At 45.9% G+C, this 23,070-nt stretch overlaps 1 long non-coding RNA gene across 3 annotated transcripts in view; it reads left to right on the top strand.

Annotated features, from left to right (window-relative positions):
• LOC134935339 (uncharacterized) overlaps positions 1-23,070 on the top strand; it is a 64,632-nt gene that overhangs the window by 3,411 nt on the left and 38,151 nt on the right. For 2 of the 3 annotated variants that reach the window (XR_010180069.1, XR_010180068.1), the window contains exon 2: positions 15,460-15,527. The exons of the other annotated variant lie outside the window; for it this stretch is intronic. This is a non-coding gene — a long non-coding RNA (uncharacterized LOC134935339). The remainder of the gene's footprint in view (positions 1-15,459; positions 15,528-23,070) is intronic. 3 annotated transcript variants of the gene reach the window in all.

The raw sequence follows: 23,070 nt of genomic DNA, 5'->3' as shown, positions 1-23,070 counted from the left end.
ATCTGAGGCACCAACAGGCTCAAAGCTTTGACCTTCTTCCCAGAATGCATAGCGCCGCCTCCTATATCACCCCGCCTCCCTGCACAGGATCTCAGTTTTTGTAGTTGGTGCTGTAGTAGCAGGCACTTAACAGAACGGCTGTTTCAGGCAGCCCTAAGAAGAGCTTTTTTTCTGAGGAAAAAAGTGAAGAGGGCAGCAGCAGTGTTACATGTCAGTGGACATTCACGGCTGCAGCTCCGGCTCTCCCCAGCGGCGCTGTACACTCCCGAGCTCTGGTTGCCGGGTAACTACAGCAGGAGGCTCCGGTATTCTTCTTGTCAGGCACACACGACGGGGGCTCTCTGGGATCACGTGGCTGCACTTCGCGAGGTGGTAGCGGGACCCAGTCTTTATCGCGATTCGGCGTGGTCAGTGGGAGGTGGGTCACGCGCGCTGGCGGTGGACACTGTGGCAGTACAGGTGATCCCACTAGATCACCAGGGCATGGGACAGGTCAGGTTTTCTCTATAAACCATTTTATTAGAGCCCACAGTACCCGGTGGTTTTGCCAGCAGTGGGATAGAGCTTGGACCTGAAGCCCCTCCCCCAGCCCCAGGACGCCATTTTCTGCAAATGTTCCCGCCCTGGAGCTGCATATCTGTCTCTCCCTCACTCCCTGGCAGTGTCTGCGGCGCCATTATCCCTCAGCTCACTGTTCCTGGGAATGCTTGGGCAAATCCTCCTATGTAAAGCCGCCTGGTTGTCAGTGCTGTGACTTTACAAGACACTTAAGTATTCTACCTGCCTTTTTTAGTCCGTGTTAAGAAAGAGTGCACTTAGTCAGGGTTTATTAGTACAATTACCCTGTGATATACATCCAGTTCTTACTGTGTACTGTTATATCTATTGTTATATAGCTGTGTATGCTAGTCCAGTGCAGTATTATTGTTAGTAATAACCTCTGCATTGTACAGACTGACTATTTGTGTGTGCATTTGATAGCTGAGTGGTGTCCATTTCGTGTCTTTCAACCTGCTATCCCTATATTCTATAACCTGAGGGGGCTTGGTGCGTCAGGTTTTATCTAATATAGGATTTTCACAAAGATATACTGTATTGCGTATTTTTCTCTGTGATTTAGTCACCATATCACTCCTTTATCTCTGCTGCTGCTGACTAAACTGCGCAGGGGTTTGGGCTAGAGGTATTGTGCTGCTGACAAATTGTACTGTTACCTGATACTGCAAGTTATATCATGTCTGCTTCTGAGGGTAACGGTTCTGGGGCTGAACACACTGCCGGTGTTGCTGAAGCCGCAGATACCTATGAGGAGAATATAGCAGCTTTGGGCTCTGGTTCTGGGGGCTCCTTGCCCCCCAGTGGGACGGTGGCAACGGGGGCAAATAATGACCCGCCGTGGGCCGCTTTTTCCATGCTTCTGCATACGCTAGTTCATAAACTAGCACCCCCTATGGAACCCCCAATGCCGGTGCAACCGTTTGTGGTCCATGCAGCTAACCCGCCGTGGGCGGACGATTTATCTGCTCAAATAAAGAAGTTGAACCAGTCCTTGACTACTAAAAAGTCTGACCGTCGCTCGCCTACGTCCAAGGGGTCCTCTAAGTGAGTGCTTGTCTCCTCACAATCCACTGCTGTCACTGACACCTCGTCGGATGAAGACGGCACTTACACTGACCCCACAGGTTCTGACTCAGATACAGCTGATGGGGAGGGTGGTTCACATGTGGATGTTCCTGATCTTTTGGAGGCTATTAAGTTAATTTTACAGATTACGGATGATCCCGAGCCATCCGTTCCTCCTAAGAAACCAGAAAGGTTCAAGCGTCAGAAGGTGATTAAATAAGTTTTACCTCACTCTGACCACCTAATTGATATACGTCAAGAACCCTGGGAAAACCCGGGTACGAAGTTTGTGCCTCAAAAGAAGATGCTGGCTCGCTATCTCCTCGCGCCGGAGCTGTCTAAGAATTGGGAAACACCTCCTCCAGTGGACTCGCATGTGGCTAGGATGGTGGTTTCCTCAGCTCTACCGGTCACCACCGTCACGTCTCTAAAAGAGCCTACGGATAAACGTGTGGAGGGTTGTCTGAAAGCGATTTACACCCTCATGGGTGCTGCACAAAGGCCCACTATTGCAGCTACTTGAGCTGCAGAGGACATTGAAGCATGAGCCTTGGAGTTAGATGCTGAAATCTCCTCTGACCATGCTAGACAATGCTTGTCTTATATTGTCACAGCTTCTCGTTATATTAAAGAGGCGGCTTCTGATGCCGGTATCCTGGCAGCCAAGGCCTCTACTACGTCAGTCCTGGCTCGCAGGATATTGTGGCTGAGATCCTGGTCTGTGGATCTGGACTCTAGAAAAACCCTGGAGGTACTCCCGTTTAAGGGAGATATTCTGTTTGGGGAGGATTTAAATAAGATTGTGGCTGACTTTGTTACTGCCAAAACTGCCTGTCTGCCAAGTACTGCTCCTTCTGTGTCGAAGGCTAAAGGTACTTACTTTCGCCCCTTTCGTCCTTCAGGTAAAGCAAAAGGTCAGGCGTACAACAAGCAGGCCCGCACTTCCAAACCTGGTAAGCCTAAGCCCAAAAGAGCCTGGGGGGCCCGTCAGCCAGCTTCCAAGACAGATAAGCCTGCTGCATAACGGGGCGGGCCTCCCTCTGGGGGATCCCAGGGTGGTGGGTCGGCTTCTAGGGTATACCCAGGAATGGTTGAAGACCACTTCAGATGCCTGGGTACGGGAAGTCGTCACTCAAGGTTACGCCATAGCCTTCAAAAACCGACCCCCTCATCAATTTTGCCAGACAGATGTCCCGCTGGACAAGACAAAGGCAAACACTCTACATTCGGTGGTACAGACCCTCCTGGATACAGGAGTCGTAGTACAGGTGCCTCTTGGGCAGAGGGACCGGGGGTACTATTCTCTGCTTTTTCTAGTCCCGAAACCGAATGGGTCCTCCCAGCCCATTCTCAACATCAAGGCATTGAACAGGTTTGTGAAGGTTTCCAAGTTCCGGATGGAAACCCTTCGCTCTATAGTTCTGGCCTTGGAACCTGGGGACTTCATGGTCTCCCTGGATATACAGGATACTTACCTGCATATTCCTATAGCAGTGTCTCATCAGCAATACCTGAGATTTGCGATTGGCAACTGCCATTACCAGTTTCGTGCGTTACCTTTTGGTTTAACAACAGCTCCGCGAGTCTTTACAAAAGTCATGGCGGTGATGACGGTGGTACGCCGCCGTCAAGGGGTCAGGATACTGCCGTATTTGGACGACTTGTTAATCCTGGCAAATTCACCAGAACTTCTCCTGCGTCATCTAGATGTAACTGGAAGAAGTCATCCCTGATCCCTGCTCAGAGCATGGTGCATCTGGGAGCACTATTGGACACTCACAACCAGCGGTTGTACCTGTCTCAGGAGAAAGTCCTGAAACTTCAGGACAGGATTCGTTGCTTCCTATCTCATCCGCAAGTGTCGATACATTCGGCGATGCAGGTGCTGGGCCTCATGGTGTCAGCATTCGACATGGTGGAGTACGCACAATTTCACTCTCGCCCTCTCCAGAGGCTGATTCTAGCCAAATGGGATGGCCTGCCTCACCGGATCAGGTCTCAAATGATCTCATTGACTCCGGAGGTCGCTGCTCTGGTGGCTCCGGGACCAACAACTGTGCAGGGGCCGTCCGTTCTGGATAGCCGACTGGGTCCTGTTGACGACAGATGCCAGTCTAAGAGGTTGGGGCGCTGGAGCAACACTCCCTTCAGGGGTGGTGGACCAAGGAGGAGTCCCTCCCCTCGATCAATATTCTGGAGTTGCGGGCGGTCTTCAATGCCTTGAACCTAGCCCAGCATTTAATTCAGAACCGTCCTGTTCAAGTACAGTCGGACAACGCCACCACAGTGGCTTACATAAATCATCAAGGCGGCACTCGAAGCCGCCTAGCAATGAAGGAAGTCTCACGGATTCTACAGTGGGCAGAACGCCATCTACCGGCCATATCGGCAATATTCATTCCGGGAGTCCTGAATTTGGAAGCGGACTTTCTCAGTCGTCAGGACGTGCATGCCGGCCAGTGTGGCCTCCATCCAGAAGTGTTTCAACTCCTAGTGGAAAGGTGGGGCCTTCCAGACGTAGATCTGATGGCGTCTCGACACAATCACAAGGTTCCGGTCTTCGGGGCAAGGACAAGGGATCCTCAAACAGCATTCGTGGATGCGCTGGCGGTACTGTGGAGGTTTCGGTTGCCGTACGTGTTCCCTCCGGTGTCACTCCTGCCCAGGGTAATTCGGAAGTTCAAGCTAGAAAAAGGAATTCTGCTTCTCATAGCTCCAGCGTGGCCCAGACGGCACTGGTTCTCAGACCTGCAAGGCCTATCGTCAGAGCGTCCAATTCTACTTCCACAACGCCCAGACCTCCTCGTTTAGGGCCCCTGTGTCTACCAGGACCTAGCCCGGCTGTCTTTGACGGCGTGGCTCTTGAAGCTTCCGTCTTAAGGGCTAAAGGGTTTTCTGAGGCGATCATTCAAACTATGTTGCGGGCCCGGAAACCGGCTTCGGCTCGGATTTACTATAGGGTTTGGTATTCTTACTTTGTTTGGTGGGCATCTAATGATTATGACGCTTCCAAGTTTAGTTTAGCCAAGTTATTGGCTTTTCTTCAGCAGGGCCTGGACTTATGCCTGCATCTGGCCTCCCTCAAGGTTCAAATATCTGCCTTGTCGGTGTGGTTTCAGAGAAAAATTGCGACCTTACCTGATGTGCATACCTTTACTCAGGGCGTGTTGCGTATCCAACCTCCCTATGTCCCACCTGTGGCTCCTTGGGACTTGTCGGTGGTTTTGGAGGCATTACAAGAGTCTCCGTTTGAACCTCTTGGTTCAGCTGACCTTAAGTGGCTTTCCCTTAAGGTGGTGTTTCTGCTGGCTATTGCTTCAGGTAGAAGAGTGTCGGATTTGGGTGCCTTGTCCTGTAGTTCCCCATATCTGATTTTTCACCGTGACCGGGCGGTTCTTAGGACTCGTCCCGGCTATCTACCTAAGGTGGTTTCTTCGTTCCACCTTAATCAGGAGATTGTGGTTCCGGCACTTGTTTCTAATGATCTGTCTCCCAAAGAGCGGTCTTTGGATGTGGTACGGGCTCTCCGTATCTATGTGTAGAGAACTGCTCCTATTAGGAAATCTCATTTTCTCTTTTTGTTGTGCTTGGGTTTCACAAACGGGGCTGGCCTGCTCACAAGCAAACTCTGGCCAGATGGATTAGAATGGTGATTGCACATGCTTATGTGAAGGCTGGTCTCTCTGCTCCTGATCACATTAAGGCCCATTCTACTTGGTCTGTTGGACCTTCTTGGGTGGCCCAACGTGGTGCGACCCTTGATCAATTGTGCAAGGCGGCTACGTGGTCCTCAGGGAACACGCTCATAAGGTTCTATGCCTTCGATACTGCCGCTTCCCAGGATGCTTCCTTTGGACGCCGGGTTCTTGTGCCCGCTACAGTGCGTCCCTAACTGCTTTCGGACATCCCCATTGTCCATTCCTTGTGGAGCCCAGTGTACCCCGCAGCAGAAAATGAGTTTTATGGTAAGAACTTACCTTTGTTAAAACTCTTTCTGCGAGGTACACTGGGCTCCACAAGGCGCCCACCCTTACGCACTTAGCTTCTTTGGGTTGGTATGGCATTAGCCGCTGACACGTCTACTGTCGTGAGAATGCGGTGTTGTGGCTACTAACCGTTGTCGTCTCTTTTCCTGCTACTGCATTGGACTGGTTAACTAAAAACTGAGATCCTGTGCAGGGAGGTGGGGTGATATAGGAGGCGGCGCTATGCATTCTGGGAAGAAGGTCAAAGCTTTGAGCCTGTTGGTGCCTCGGATCAAGATCCTACTCTACACCCATTGTCCATTCCTTGTGGAGCCCAGTGTACCTCGCAGAAAGAGTTTTAACAAAGGTAAGTTCTTACCATAAAACTCGTTTTTGTACTCATACACATTGTTTACAAATAAATTGAATTTTGATTTCCCAAATTTTTTCTCATCAAAGTAACCACCCTTTGCGGCGATCACAGCAGTGTATACCTGGGGCATTCTGTTGATCAACTTGTCTAAAGTTCCAGCTCTGATTTCAGCCCACTTGTCTTATAGCAACTCCCAAAGTGGTTTTGGCTCGTTATTTGCACATCTCGAACACACCTGTCCAGATGATCCTAAAATTGGATTGCAATCAGGACTCATGTTCATTAGCACCTGTTGTCACTTTTGACTGAATATACTTTTTGAAAAGACTCGAGGTTTTGTTTTGGGTCATTATCTTGCTGCAGTGTGAAACCATGACCTATAAGGCAGATGCCAGAAGAGATGACATGGCACAGGATGTTTATGGTAGCATTTGGAGTCCATTAATCCTTTTGATCTTTATGAAGTCAACAACCGCACCACCTCCATACCATCCCCAGACCATAATGAAACCTATCCATGCTTGACTGCAGATTGAATGCAAGCAGGAAGCTTTTCTGTGACAAGAACCTTCTTCCACTTCTATTTATGGGCCTAACAAATAGTTTTCAGGCTGCAACACATTCCTTCAAGCCACCAGCAACAAGGCAGCATTTGATGGTCATGATTGACACATTTTTCTTCCTCTTAGAGCAGCTGATGAGATGGATCAGGATCTGATGAGATGTTTGGAATCTGTCCCATTTCGAACACACGCTGGAAAGGGGTATATTTACTAAAGTGTGTGTTGTTGTTGTTTTTTTTTTTTTTAGAAGTGGAGATGTTGCCCATAGCAACCAATCAGATTCTAGCTAATATCTTCTAGAAGGTGCTAAATAAATGATAAGTAGAATCTCATTGGTTGCTACAGTATAGGCAACATCTTTACTTCTAAAAACCCACATTTTAGTAAATATGCCCCTTTTTAAGTTGTAATACTTTTTGCTGAATGACCTGCTGTCTTTAGGTTCACAGAATATTTGCCAGTCAATGTATTTTGTGATATTCAAAGTACAAAATGAGATAAAAAATATTTTCTCTTGCTTACTTCCGTGTGTTGTAAATTCTACATTAATGTTATTGCTGTTTATGTACTCAAAGCATTTCAAGGGGCAGATTCAGATCCATCATATATGAGGAAATCAACATTTATGTAGGGAGCCCATGCAATCAGAAGGAATCAATTATTTGTTAGATGTTTTCTTGATCCCATTGCACAACTTGGTACAAACTTTGTTCTCATCTCTGTCCCATGGTTTATTTGCAAAATCCTCTGTTGAACCAGAAAAAAAAAATTCTTTGTCTATGTAAACTTCATGGCATTCAATAAAAAAAATTGTTCTGTGGTGTTTTGAGGTTTGATGCTGTTTTAAAATATTCTATACAGTACATGTAAACATTTTAATCTTAGTGTTTGGTCTATACAGGTATATAACACTTTGACGTCATAATGTAATTGACTTTCCAGCGTGTTTATTTACAAAGCATTGTATTCTATAACCCGGTGCTTCCGAATGTGTTTATGCTCTGAAATTTAAAAGGGTACTAATTTAACTAGCAAAACACAGCTAGCAAAAGCATTGCCCTTTTAAATTTTGGGCATAAACACAATATGAAGTTCTGGGATTTAGAACCCAACGCTTAGTAGATAAACCCTCAGATCTTCTATTAACTTTTTTTAAAATAGCAAAGTTCTATTAGTTTTCATAAGAATAGTGAATAGAACACAATGCAGTGAAAGTTGGGTATTGTCTGGTCTGAGGTATTCTGTGTTCCCAGTAGTGACACTGGTGAACCAGTGGTGAAAGTCAGTTCACTAATACCCAAACCAGAGACACGGAATCTAACAAGCAGGACTGCCTTCACTAGGAACCTCCGCAAAGAGGTATAGACTCAGCTGCATCCGGTGTGCAGGTCACGGCTCTCTGGTTGAGTTTACTGGTACTGCACTAGGCTACATAAACTGGTAGATCGTAGGTCAGCTGACCACAGGTGTCACGGCGGCGCCCGGAATGGCGGCCAAAAATGGGGTGCACAGAGTGGGATGCAATGAGCACAACAGAAGAGCAGGGTAGATGGACAGCCAACATTGGAACCTGACTCCTGCAAGTTAGCGCATCCGCGTGCAGGTAAAATCTGTTGTGTCAGATACCGATTCCTGACTGGTATATAACAAAGGGTTATGGTATAATAGTTCAATAGTTAAAAGGTCGACAGTGTTTAGGTTGATACCAAATGGTCTACATGCACAAGGTCGACATGATTAAAAGGTCGACACAAGCAACAGATCGAAATGGTCAACACATGAAAGGTCAACATGAGTTTTTTGGGTCTCAATTTATAGGTTTCAGCACAGGAAACCCCAATTAGCGTACCGCATCGCCCCGCATGGCCCCATTCGCTCACAATGCTCAAGCAAGGCAACTCATTCTGCTAATGCTGTGCTCGGCACAGATTGCCATTCCAAAAGGCAGGCCATGTGGATGATAAAGTATGAAAAAGTTGAAAATTCCAAGAAATTCACAAAAACTCTTGTCGACCATATGTTGTGTCAACCACTGTCATGTCAACTATTTGAACCTGTCAACCTTTTGACCATGGTGACCATATGCATGTCAACCATATTATGTCAACCTATTGACTGTCGACCTATGGAGCGGATAACACAACAAAGAGAGCAAAATGTGAGAATATATACAAAATAACCAGTACATTGAGAGTTGGGGAAATCGTTAATGAGTGGAGAGTATATGTCAATTGTGAAGAGGTTTACTGAATAAAAGGGATGGGTGAAGTGGAACAAGAGAAGGAAGATGAAAAGGGGGAACAGTTCATATTGGTTGGGTGGATGAGCCAGGGGCAAGTTAAAGGAAAAGCAAGAGAAGGAAAAAGATGAGAGCGTACTGGAATGAACAGGTAGAAAGGATCGAGGTACGCCCCACCATGACAGTATAGGAAGGGTCACATTGTAGAACATATACCAAGGGGACCAAACCACATGAAACTTGACCACTGTGTTGTCGGAGACTGGTAATATATTCCATTTTAGATACAAACCAAATACTGTTCACCAGCTCTTGATGAGTTGGGAGAGCAGACTGTTTACAGGCTTCGGCTAATTATTAAGCATATTGAGCAGTACTCGCAATATGTAGGATCATTTTGTTAACATGTTTAGATACCTGACAGACTGGGGCACACAAGAGCATGTTGGCCAGGATGAGATGTAGACATTACTGAGGCAATAATTGATTGGACCATTCTGAGGTCAGACAACAGTGGAGAGTATGATAAAGTCTTAGCCACATTCCTTAGAAAATCTGGCATAAAGCATCAGCTAATAATTGCCTACACACCGGAACAGAATAGCATGAGTGAGCAAGCAAACCGCACAATTGTTGAGTGAGCACGGACTATGTTAAGTGGCCCAGGGTGGGATCCTATCTGCATTGCCAGCGTGTGGTGAGCTGATCTCTCCACTTCATATCATCTCCCTGTGATCCCGCTGCGCTATTACGATAGCTTCACAAGTTAACACTAAGTATGGCACCTCCTGGCCTCTGCCACTGTTACCACTGCTTCCTATGTGTAATGCTCAGAATGGCATCTCCAGCCCTCCGCGGCCTCCACCGCCATTCCCATTGTTTCATATGTATACATTCAGGAGTGGCGTCTCCAGCTCCCTGCGGCTTCTGTCGCCATTGCCATGTGTGTGATGTTCAGCTTAGCGTCTCCTGCTCTCCGCGACCGTTGTCCCCACATGGAATTACCAAACACACTTTCCCTCCAAAGGCTAACATGGGCGCAGCCATGTTTTTCCAGTCACATGTGGTTACTTCGTCCTATCCGCTGCGCTCTGGACTCTGTGTAATCAAGCCAGCCAATCCCTGCTTCCCAGCAGGTATATATATCCTGTTCCTGGGCTGGTAAGAGGTCAGTGCTTTGGTTGTCAAACCCTGAGTTACATGTCTCCTCCGTTGTGGTTATTCAGCTATTGTTCCAGGTATTCCAGGTCCTGAGTTCAGCTCCACTAGAGACCCGCACCAGCTACCATCTGGCGGTGCAGCTTGACTTTACAAATGTACCAGCTTTGTGTCCAGCAACTGGCAGTGATCCAGTACCAGCTTCCAGCGGTGTTTCATCTTGCAAATCACCATCGGTGTCCTAACATCGATCTGAAGTCACCATCGGTGCCCTATCGCCGATCTCAAGTCACCATTGGTGTGCCTCTCATCAATTTCAAGTCACCATCAGTGCCTCTCATCAGTTTCAAGTCACCATCGGTGCCTCTCATCGATCTCAAGTCACCATCGGTGCCTCTCATCGATCTCAAGTCACCATCGGTGTCCTATCGCCGATCTCAAGTCACCATTGGTGTCCAATCACCAATTTCAAGTCACCATCAGTGCCTCTCATCAATTTCAAGTCACCATCAGTGCCTCTCATCAGTTTCAAGTCACCATCGGTGCCTCTCATCGATCTCAAGTCACCATCGGTGCCTCTCATCGATCTCAAGTCACCATCGGTGCCCTATCGCCGATCTCAAGTCACCATTGGTGTCCCATCACCAATTTCAAGTCGTCATCAGTGCCTCTCATCAATTTCAAGTCACTATCATGCCTCTCATCAGTTTCAAGTCACCATCTGTGCCTCTCATCGATCTCAAGTCACCATCGGTGTCCTAACATCGATCTCAAGTCACCATCGGTGCCCTATCGCCGATCTCGAGTCACCATTGGTGTCCCATCACCAGTTTCAAGTCACCATCGGTGCCTCTCATCGATCTCAAGTCACCATCGGTGCCTTCCATCAAAACTCAATACATCATCGGTTTCCTAAACACCAATTTCAATTCATCATTGTTGTTTTGTTGTCCATCTCCAGCTTCACCAGTGTTTCTGCAAAAGACTTTCCATCACACTGGTGTCAAATCATTACTCAATCATTTACAAGTATTCACCCTGCTTGGCATTGCACCAGCATCTATAGTTTACGTTGTATCGTTACCTAACTCTGCTGAGCATCATTGTCTTTTCAATAAAACTCTTTAACTTTTTACAAAGTTGTCTTGGTCACGCCTTCGGGCATTTGTTCCAGAAGTAGTCTGCATGTCTAAGAACCCAATACAGCCTTCCAAGTTCTCCTACACTTCAGCCCCTATAACTGGGGCTTCCTCTGGTCAGCCTCAGTCCTCAGTTGTGACATCGTCTGGTTTTGGTTTTGCCACAATGTCGTGACTGATTTTGGTTTTGGCTTTATAATTTTTTTCAAAATTGACAAAAAACTAATCACATAATTTGAGCCGTTTTTTGTTCCCAGAGTATTAACCTCGATAACATTAATTTCCTGTAATTTCCAGTCACCTCAGACCATCTCACAGCTCACAATATTGTTTTCATTCAGTTTAAGCCAAAGGCTGCAGTGAGCTGACTATATACTAAGCAACAGATCAGTGGCACAAACACACAGCACTTCATAGCACATCTATGAAACATTGTCACTCAGCAGTGGCATAAATGAAGTGGAACAAGATAGATTGTCATTGGACCTCCCACCCACCATTATGTTGGATATTATAAAGGACATGCACAGTTTAACAAACCAAGCACTTCAGCAACAGGGACTACCACTTTTCTGGCTGAAGTGCTTGGTTTCTTTGGCCCCCACAAAACAAGCTACCAAAGGGCTTAAAGCAGCTAAACTAACAAGCCTGCAGTGGAAAGATGTCATTGTCATTACCATCTTCATCCTCACCCTCATCAGTGTGTACATCATCCTCACACAATATTAATTCATCCTTGCTGGGGTACAAATCACAGAACAAAACAATATATATTTATTTTTAATTTTTCAATTCACAGCTCACTGTATGGAATAAAGTTTCATATGTATGTGAACAAAAAGCACTGTCTGGCATCCAGAGCACAGAACAGTATGATAGAACAATATATATATTTTTTATTTTTCAGTTTGCAGCTCACTGCGGGGAATCAAGTTTTTTATGTACATGAACAAATATGCACTATCAGGGAGACAGTGCACAGAGTAGTACAGCAGAACAATATATATTTTCACTGGGACACTGTGACAGCTTGTGGATGGATGGACACAGGGACACTGTGACAGCTTTTGGATGGATGAACACAGTGACAGCAAAGTTTGTGGATGGATGGACAGAGTGACAGCACAGCTTGTGAATGGATAAACACAGTGACAGCACAGTTTGTGAATGGATGGAAGGATGGACACAAGGACAGCTTGTGGATGGATGGACATGGGGACACTGATAGCTTGTGGATGGATTGACACAGTGAAAGCACAGGTTGTGAAGGAATGGACACTGTGACAGCTTGTGGATGGATGGACATTGGAACACAGTGACCACCATGAGGTTCAATCATTGAATCCAAAAGCCGCGAGAATCTGACACCGAGATTATGACATTTCGTCTCTATCTGGAATCCGAGCCTGGTGTGAAAACCTAAGCAGTGGCTTGGATTTACATGGATCTGCAAAGTTTGGGGGGGGGGGGTGAATTTTCTAAAATCCAAGCCACTCATCTCTAACCTTCAGTAAACTTTGTAAGCATTTTCTTTCATTTGGGTGGAAATGGATGATTTTGAAATCCTTTCTCTAATAATGGACTACGAGGGGGGAAATTCAGAGTTAGGTGAGGGGTTGTTTGAAGAAGAGGAGAATATTGTAGAGAATAAAGATCATACCTTGTGATAAGGGTCTTGGTTCTAAGCAAACCTCACATTCAGGCCTTTATAATGCCTCCCTATTACTGTGAAGAAATTGCCCAGAAACCCTCCCTGACCTTAGCAGTAGTAGTAAATGATATAATTTTACTAGATCTGCGGCCACAACATGCAGTATAAGGGACAGAAAACGCTGCAGCACATGCTCAGTTATTTGCGAGTGCTCTTTTTCAGGAGCTACACACAAATATTAGGTATCACCTGGATGTATGTATCTATGATATCTGATGTGGTCCCCTGTACATACGGTACATGTACAGAAGACCGCAGCATGCAATCCTCCATTTCCGACAGCAAAAGCTGCTTTTTGCTTAATTTATAATGCAGAACATTTCTGAGTTTGGTCCAGGTACTGTAGCTAACACCATTTTCAGATGGCATGAGCCTTTGTGGTCTATGGGCTACATAACACACAATTTACTGGAAGAGGGTTCCATAGCTGACTAGAGATGCATGGTCAGTGGACTGTACATGTGCAGTAGCACTCTGGATCCTGAAAAATAAGTGAAGGGATCACATTAGGAATCACATTGCAGGGATGGGATCCTTTCAAAGCCCCTGTCCCTGGATGTGATTTCTCATATATTCAGACGATACTTACTTATTCTCCCAAAAAGTTGCAAAACACTCTCTTTTTCAGGTAGTCTCCTGCATCCAATTGGAAGAGTAGGTTGATCCCTCACATCCCACCATCTTTCTAATGAAGTGGTCAGGATGGGGAGTTACATATGGAATATCTTGGGTCAAAAGGGAGGGGGTGGGACTAAAATTACGCTAATCATCCTATTTTTGTCTCGCCTCCACCTTGTGGACATGCAAATTCACAGCATTTTGTCAGAATTGGGACCTAATAAAGTGGAGAATTGCCCCCACCCCCAGAGCTGTCAGCAGCATCTCAACTCTGGGCTTCTCCCACAGAGGAGATAAATACAGTTGTCAAGTATGGTTCAGGTGAACACTAATTTCTTATTTCCACGATAAGCGGCGATAATAATTTATAATTAAATTAGGTTTAAGACCTAATAATAAATATACTCCTCTGCATGAAGAAGAATATGGCTGACTTTTTAAAGCAGCAATGAAATTGGTTTGTCTTGCAAATGATTGCCACTTTAAAAATAAGTGCAGACTACCAGAAATTTCTTATTTCCACGATAAGCGGCGATAATAATTTATAATTAAATTAGGTTTAAGACCTAATAATAAATATACTCCTCTGCATGAAGAAGAATATGGCTGACTTTTTAAAGCAGCAATGAAATTGGTTTGTCTTGCAAATGATTGCCACTTTAAAAATAAGTGCAGACTACCAGAAATTCCAGAACACCCTGTACCTCGCATGCTATTACATATTGCCCCATAGCTTAAGTGCTAATTATGCCCTCTTCATGGTTTTGCCACACTTGTTCTAAAATCATCCCTGTAGAAATCTTGTGTTTGCCCCTGATTAAATAGACCGATTGCCTTGACCATACCTCCCAAGTGTCCCACGGTGGAGGGGGGTAGTTGGGAGGCTCCTGTCACTCGATTCTCTGCTTAGCAGAGCAGTGGTGAATAGACGCTGTGCACATGCGTCTATTCACAGAGACAAGAGGGACTGGGGGCATGGCCAGCAGCTCACAGTGCGCTGGGTATGCACCCATATGGTGATGGAAAATTGAGGCGTGGCTCACATTCGCTGCATTACTGCAAAGCCGTGACCCCTTTACTGAGGCCACATCCCTTTTTCTGGCCGGAGTCCATCTTCCTCCTGAATGTTGGGAGGTATGCCTTGACCCCTCTCTGATTACATTTAGTATATCTTCTGGTTACCTGATCCTACTATAACTTTTTCTGGAAATGTTGTATTTCACATTGTTTATGGATTTAATCCTTTATACCAGGGGTGGCGAACCTCCAGCCCGCGGTCCGTATAAGGCCTGCAAAGACGTTTGTTCTGGCCCACCCGCTTGTGTGTCAGCAAGACATACCACCGCTCAGTCCGGCGGCGGCGTGTCTCAGCTGTCAGGGTAGGGAAGAGAGTGCAGCTATGTCCGGCGGCAGCGGCTGTTAGGATCTCAAACCGTCCGCTGGTTCGTGAGCCAATCAGGAGCCGCCGCTGCCGGTCCGTGAGCTCTGATTGGCTCACGAATCGGCGACTGGTTTGAGATCCTACACGCCGCCGCCCGACAAACCTGCACTCTCCTCCCTGCCCTGACAGTTGAAACACGCCACTGCCGGACGGAGCAGCAGCAGCGGTGAGCAGCACAGTGGAGTGGGGTGGTATGTGTGGGGGCATTTGTGTTTCTGGCACTGTGGGGGCATTTGTGTATCTTGCACTGTGGGGGCATTTGTGTATCTGGCACTGCACTGGCATATGTGTATCTGGCACTGCACTATTGGGGGCATATGTGTATCACGTCCCATTTGAATTGGCCACACCCATTTTTTGGCGCTTTCAGTACCTCTAAGGGGCATAACTTCTGGGGGCATAACTACTGGGGGGCAGGGTAATTTTTAAGTTCATCATTTTTATATGGCCCCTGAAGGATTTTATAAATATCCAAATGACCCTTGGTAGAAAAAAGGTTCCCCACCCCTGCTTTATTCCCTTACAGTGAAGGCCTACATAAACAGAAAGTATTATTAACGAAAATTGTCATCATAAAGTAAACTGTACAGTACCATTTAGTCTATGACCTTTAATTTGTTCATCCCTAGGCTACAAGACCAAAAACAATGCAAACAAATAATAATGGCACAGCAGTTTATAATCAATTGGTTTTATGGTATGTATTTTTTATTTTATTTTTTATTTATAATTGTTGATGTATTTAGTGCCAACATGTTGCACAACACTGCAACTGAATAATTGTTTGCATCCGTCGCCTTCCCATTATAGATTATAGTTTAAACTCCCTATAAACACAAACAGACATTAGGGTTTTTTTATCTGTTAAGGGGAAATTGGTAACACATAACTTCACATAGATCTTTCTTAAGGACAAATGATTAATTCATGGATTAACAAAAATAATGTGCAGATCTCATTCAGTTGTTGCAAATGCCAACCACAGATCTTTTAAACATCTACTCAAGACATTTTATAAATTAAACAATTGTCAAAGAATAGTTAATTATAGTAATATTTAAATACTGTATACCCATTTTCTTACGAGGTGGTGGTGGGGGGGGGGGGGGGGTTTACACAATAAATGTATTGCCTTATTACAGCTTTTCATTTTCTGCAACTATGTATTTTAAAGTTCTTATTCTGTTGAAAATGGATATCCTTAATTTAACAAAAGAGCCTTTCTAAAAATGAAGATTTTGATGTGCCAAATTATTGCTGGAGATGAAAGAATGTATTTTGTATCTTATTATAGTAAACTCTCAAAGTGTTCATTTAGAAAAGCAGAGCGTATGTTCTCTTGAGTAGGAGTTTTTGGAGTTTTCAGATTTAGAAACACATATATGTCACAATAAATAAAGGATGAACTTAATAAATAGAATTCTTGTGCACAACAAAGAGAACAGGTGGCCGTGGGCATAAATAATGTTTATGAAATGAATCCTATGTATTTTGATGGGTTGATAAAGTGGCAAGCAAGACTTTCACAGTCATTTTATTTCCAGTAAGCAATCTGGAATCTGGGTGCACTAAACAGGGTCAGACAAATAAGTCTTTACTTTAACTATATGACATTATATATACATTTTTCCAGTTTAACAAAGTCACAAGTATTCTGGTTTTCAGTTACTCAAAACATTATTACCTTTTGGTACCTCACATAACATTCAGAGGTATAACAGTGGAACAGTTTAGACGTGGGGTTTCATAGTAGACAACATTCTAGGGTCCTAGGCTGATGCTTGTACAGCCTTGTCCATAATCAGCCCCTGTTTCAGTCCCTAGCCACAGGATTTACCATACTGGAATTGTCTCTAACTGGCCCTAACTGTGGGGTTTGTATATTCTCTTTGTGCGTGGGTTTCCTCCGGGTACTCCAGTTTCCTCCCACTATCCAAAAATATACCGGTAGGTTAATTAGTTTGTGTGATGGTGTGTCTGTACAATGGCAGATTAGATGGGCTAAGTGGTTCTTATCTGACATCAAATTCTATGTTTCTATTTTAAATGGAAAAGACATCCATTTTGTGGTGGTTTGGCAAACTTGCATGGTGAAACCAGATATGAAACATTCAGTTTTATCCCTCACTCCTAAAGCCAGATTAAAGGCCTCATGGGCCTGGGGCCGAAAATGTTCAAGGGCCTATTATGAAAAAGCGGAGGAGGTGAGACCAATACCTTGTAGGCATGCAGACACAATACACTCTCGGCCCAATGTCTCCCTAAATATGTAAAAGTACAAAAATAATAAAACCCGTGGGGTTGGCAGGGTATGTCTAGGTGGTTGAGAGAGGTATCACAGGTGTTGGGTGGCTATATGACTGACCTTTCCCTTGTAAGTGTTGTTGCCCCTTACCTTGTCTCGTAGTACCGTGCTCAGAGAGGTAGGAGAGATTGATACGAATCAGAAGTGAGTCGGCATTTACAACAGGAAGTCTTTTTATTAATCTGCAATGAACTCTGGATTTAGGATGAATGATGGATTTAGGAAAGTTACTTAGCATGAAGTAATATCCTCAGTAATATCAGAGCCGCAACACTTCAAACCCCTGGTGTGGCACGCAGGGCGAGGAATCACAAAAATAAGACTTTTTGTATAAGAAAAACAAGATTATGCAAATTTCTCTATAGTTACACCACAAAAGATCATCCAATTTGCAAAAGACAAGTTATTAGAAATATGAAGAAGAATTATTGGAATCAAGGTGAGAAGCAATTCAAATCACAAAAATTGACATGAAATAATTGGAATCAGTAAAATCAAATCAGACGCTGTGCATTACATTCTACAATGTGATCACAAAAAGAATAAAGACAATACGTTTCAGCAATTTTAGCTACTAACTTCTAACTTTCCCTACCCAAGGCAACAAGTATCTTCAACGGAAGTTATCGTTGGAGCTCTTGTTACCACTTGCTGTGCCACAGTATGTCAATGAGGCGGAAATGGACACACAGTTACTGGGGGAGGGATCCTGGGGTCAAAATGTCAATTGGTCACAATTCTTTATCTCAAAGAGGATGACACTAGCTAAGGAATAGCAATATCTCTTACCAACAGCACTTATATCACAATAAGGGGCTTTGGGTATGAAACAAACTTAGTCTCTTGTAATTGCAGGGTTGAATCAGCACTTGTATAATTAGCTCAGTACTTCAGTGGTTATCTATCTGTGTTACACAAACTCAGTCCTTTAGCACAGATATGTCTCTCTTTCTTGCATCAAAAACCACAAACACTTCCCTTGAACTTGAAATAAACTCAGTCCTGGTTTTAGCCCTTCATTTATGGGGTCTTAGCTGGTACAAAATGGCGCTGCTGACTGCACCCGTCTCAGTCAATGGCTAGCTTGTAACACAGGTTGTTGAGGCCGAACAGTACACCTGTCTGTGGCTGGCTGTAAGTTTCAAACAGTACTGACTTAGACCCATGGAATTGTATTTCGAGCTGGCTGTTCCTGGGGTATTGGCTCATTCTCCTTTCCAAGTTGACCATGGCGTCAGCACCTATTACCAGGCCTTACAGGGTCCGGTTCTCCAGCTGTGGCATCTCAACACCCGCTCTCCTGCGACACTCTGCTGCTCTCTCCAGCAGCGCTGCTCTCAACACCCATCGTCTTGCGGCTTTCTTCAGTATAGTGCTCTGTGTTTCTCCTTCAGGTAGCACACACCACGCTTGTCAGACTTCTTCTTCCAAGCATTCCCCTCTTCTCCCAGCAGCCTACGTTCAATGCGCTTCCTCTCTTCATGCCACGTGACCGGACCCAGCAAAGTGCTCTTAAAGGGGAACACACACCGTTCCGGGGTGCCACAATTGTATTATTTTGTGTGGAAAATAGAAATGTAATTTTAACACTTATGATTTATGACCAACTCTGTGGCCAGCTGGTGGCCTTTCATTATCATGCTGCCATGATGATAGGCATATTTTTATGAGGAGGCCTGGAGCTGTAGCTCCATCTGCCCCATTGTTAATCTGGCCCTGCTCACACCAGCCTACTTCGCATCCAACCCAGTCTTCTGTGGGGTCTGAAAAAAATATTGTATCCCCACACCTTCAAAGTACCATTCCGCTAGCAGTTCGGTACCAGAGTAATACTGTCAAACGAAAATGCAAGCGCTTGTGGCACCACAAGAAGGAAACTGTTATCTGTGACCAGTGTCGGACTGGGGGGATGCAGTGGTAGGGGCCCATGTATAAGGATGTGGCCAGTCTCCAGAGGGGGTGTGGTCAGCCACCGCAGAGGCTTGGCTAACCATCAGAGAGTTCATATGCTGATGCCTTTGATAAATATATATTGTAAATGCTGCTAGTGCTGCATGATAATGCACCAGATTAGTAACATCAATGCTTTGTAGTGAATACAACATAGTCCTGTGCAGTATAATGTAATACAAGTATGTATAATGTATAATTCAAGTGCACAGTCTGGAATCTGATCCATAGAGGAGGAGCTGGGCCCTACTGTGGGCCATTCCAACCCTGTCTGTGACACCATTAGGAATATACACTGTTTGTGATTACCAGAACTTGGAATGTTAATACTGCTATTTTAAGAACTGCCTGTAAACCTGACCTGCAAAATCTGCATGAGAAGGGGCATCATAGCAAGTGCTTTCTCTGAGAGCCAGGACTCACCTTATTTCCATTTGAAAAACATGGGGGGGGACACCAAAATGTCTAGTTACGGCTCTGATGAGCTCTACATAATAGACATCCCCTTAAAAAAAATTGCTGAAAGGCGTGCTTTGGTGGTCTTTAGCATCACGCATTATATAGGTACCTCATACCTCCACATACTCCTACAGTTGGATTTAGTAATCTTCCATTAAGCAAGCATTTCCTGCTATTGTTTTTGGGCCTAATTCAGACCTGATTGCTGGGCTGCCCTACGATCAGATAGTCGCCGCCTACAGGGGAAGTGTAAATTTGCTGTGCAAGAGTGCGATTGCATGTGTAGGTGAGCTGCAAAAATTAATTTTGTGCAGTCTGTGCACAACCCAGGACTTACTTCTCCAGTGCAATGAGAACAGGCTGATCGGGGCCAAAGCTGATGTCACACACCCTCCCTTGGTAACGCCTGCGTTTTTCCAGACACTCCCTGTAAACGCTCAGTTGCCACCCACAAACGGCCTCCTCCTGTCAATCACTGCGAACGTATCCCGTTGCTGACCGGCGATGCCCGCTGTTGTTGTCCGAAACGCCTGCGCATTGTCTTGTGACATTCACTGCTACAGCTCCAGCTCTCCACAGGGGCGCTGTACACTCCCGAGCCCTGGTTGCCGGGTACCTACAGCGGAGGCTCCGGTTTTCTTCATGTTAGACACACACGGCTGGGGCTCTCCAGGATCGCGTGGCCGCGCTTCGGGAGGTGGTAAGTGGGTCCCGCTCGCGTGACCCGGTCTTTATCGCGATCCGGCGCGGTCAGTGGGAGGGGGGCCACGCGCGCTGGTGGTGTACACTGTGGATACAGGCGATCCCACTAGATCACCAGGGCATGGGCGCAGGTCAGGTTTTCTCTTAAAACCGATTTTAATATCGCCCACAGTACCCGATGGTTTTGCCAGCAAGGGGGATAAGGCTTAGACCTGAAGCCCCTCCCCCCAGCCCCAGGGCACCATTTCCAGCAAGTGTTCCCGCCCTGGAGCTGCATCTCTGTCTTTTCCTCACTCCCTGTCAGTGTCTGCGGCGCCATTACTCCTCAGCTCACTGTTCCTGGGACTGCTTGGGCAAATCCTCCTATGTAAAGCCGCCTGGTTGCCAGCGCTGTGCCTTTACATGACACTTAAGTATTCTACCTGCCTTTTTAGTCAGTGTTAGTAAGAAAGAGTGCATTTAGTCAGGGGTTTATAGTACAATTACCCTGTGATATACATCCAGTTTCTTACTGTGTAGTGTTATATATATTGACTATATAGCTGTGTAAGCTAGTCCAGTGCAGTATTATTGTCTGTAATAACCTCTGCATTGTACAAACTGTGACTATTTGTGTGTGCATTGATAGCTGAGTGGTGTCCATCTCGTGTCTTTCACTCAACCTGCTATCCCTATATTCTATAACCTTAGGGTGCTTGGTGCGTCAGGTGTTATTTAATATAGGATTTTTACAAAGATATACTGTATTACTTATTTTTCTCTGTGATTTAGTCACCATATCTCTCCTTTATCTCTGCTGGTGCTGACTACACTGCGCAGGGGTTTGGGTTTAGGGATATAGTGCTGCTAATAATTGTACTGTGTTACCTCATACTGCAAGTTATATCATGTCTGCTTCTGAGGGTAACGGTTCTGGGGCAGAACACACTGCTGGTGTTGCTGAAGCCACAGGCACATATGGGGAGAATATAGCAGCTGTGGGCTCTGGTTCTGGGGGCTCCTTGCCCCCCAGTGTGACTGTGACAACGGAGGCACATACTGACCCTCCGTGGGCCGCATTTTCCACGCTTCTGCATACGCTAGTTCATAAACTAACACCCCCTATGGGACCCCCAATGCCGGTACAACCGTATGTGGTCCCTGCAGCTAACCCGCCGTGGGCGGACGATTTATCTGCTCAATTAAAGAAGTTGAACCAGTCCCTGACTACTAAAAAGTCTGACCATCGCTCGCCTAAGTTCAAGAGGTCCTCTAAGCCAGCGCTCGTCTCCTCACAATCCACTGCTGTCACTGACACCTCGTCTGATGAAGACAGCACATACACTGACCCCACAGGTTCTGACTCGGATACGGCTGATGGGGAGGGTAGTTCACATGTGGATGTTCCTGATCTTTTGGAGGCTATTAAGTTAATTCTGCAGATTACGGATGATCCCGAGCCATCCGTTCCTCCTAAGAAACCAGATAGGTTCAAGCGTCAGAAGGTGATTAAACAAGTTTTACCTCACTCTGACCACCTAGTGGATATACGTCAGAAACCCTGGCAAAACCCGGGTACGAAGTTTGTGCCTCAAAAGAAGATGCTGTCTCGCTATCCCCTCACGCCAGAGCTGTCTAAGAATTGGGAAACGCCTCCTCCAGTAGACTCACATGTGGCTAGGATGGTGGTTCCTCAGCTCTACCTGTCACTACCGTCATGTCTCTAAAAGAGCCTACGGATAAACGTGTGGAGGGTTGTCTAAAAGCGATTTACACCCTCACGGGTGCTGCACAAAAGCCCACTATTGCAGCTACATGGGCAGCAGAGGCTATTGAAGCATGGGCCTTGGAGGTAGAAGCTGAAATCTCCTCTGACCATACTAGACAATGCTTGTCATATATTGTCACAGCTTCTCGCTATATTATAGAGGCGGCTTCTGATGCTGGTATCCTAGCAGCCAAGGCCTCTACTACGTCAGTCCTGGCTCGCAGGATATTGTGGCTGAGATCCTGGTCTGTGGATCTGGACTCTAGAAAAACCCTGGAGGTATTCCCTTTCAAGGGGGATATTCTGTTTGGGGAGGACTTAAATAAGATAGTGGCTGACTTGGCTACTGCCAAAACTGCCTGTCTGCCTAATACAGCTCCTTCTGTGTCGAAGGCCAAAGGCCGTCCTTTCGCCCCTTTCGTCCTTCAGGTAAAGCAAAAGGTCAGGCATACCATAAGCAGGCCCGCACTTTCAAACCTGGTAAGCCAAAGCCCAAAAGAGCCTGGGCTGCCCGTCAGCCAGCAGCCAAGACCGATAAGCCTGCCGCATGACGGGGCGGGCCTCCCCCTGGGGGATCCCAGGGTGGGGGGCCGGCTTCTAGGGTATACCCAGGAATGGTTGAAGACCACTTCAGATGCCTGGGTACGGGAAGTCGTCACTCGAGGTTATGCCATAGCCTTCAAAAACCGACCTCCTCATCGATTTTGCCAGACAGACGTCCCGTCGGACCAGACAAAGGCAAACACTCTGCATTCGGTGGTACAGACCCTCCTGGATACAGGAGTCGTAGTACAGGTGCCTCTTGCTCAGAGGGGCCGGGGGTACTATTCTCCGCTGTTTCTAGTCCCGAAACCGAATGGGTCCTCCCGGCCCATTCTCAACCTCAAGGCACTGAATAAGTTTGTGAAGGTTTCCAAGTTCCGTATGGAAACCCTTCGCTCTATAGTTCTGGCCTTGGGACCTGGGGACTACATGGTCTCCCTGGACATACAGGATGCTTACCTGCATATTCCTATAGCAGTGTCACATCAACAATACCTGAGGTTCGCTATTGGCAACCTCCATTACCAGTTTTGG

The sequence above is a fragment of the Pseudophryne corroboree genome, chromosome 6 (genome assembly GCF_028390025.1).
Source record: "Pseudophryne corroboree isolate aPseCor3 chromosome 6, aPseCor3.hap2, whole genome shotgun sequence".
In the NCBI taxonomy this organism is placed as follows: Eukaryota; Metazoa; Chordata; class Amphibia; order Anura; family Myobatrachidae; genus Pseudophryne; species Pseudophryne corroboree.
The sequence above is the reverse complement of the archived record's forward strand: the minus strand, read 5'-3'. Positions and strand labels throughout refer to the sequence as shown.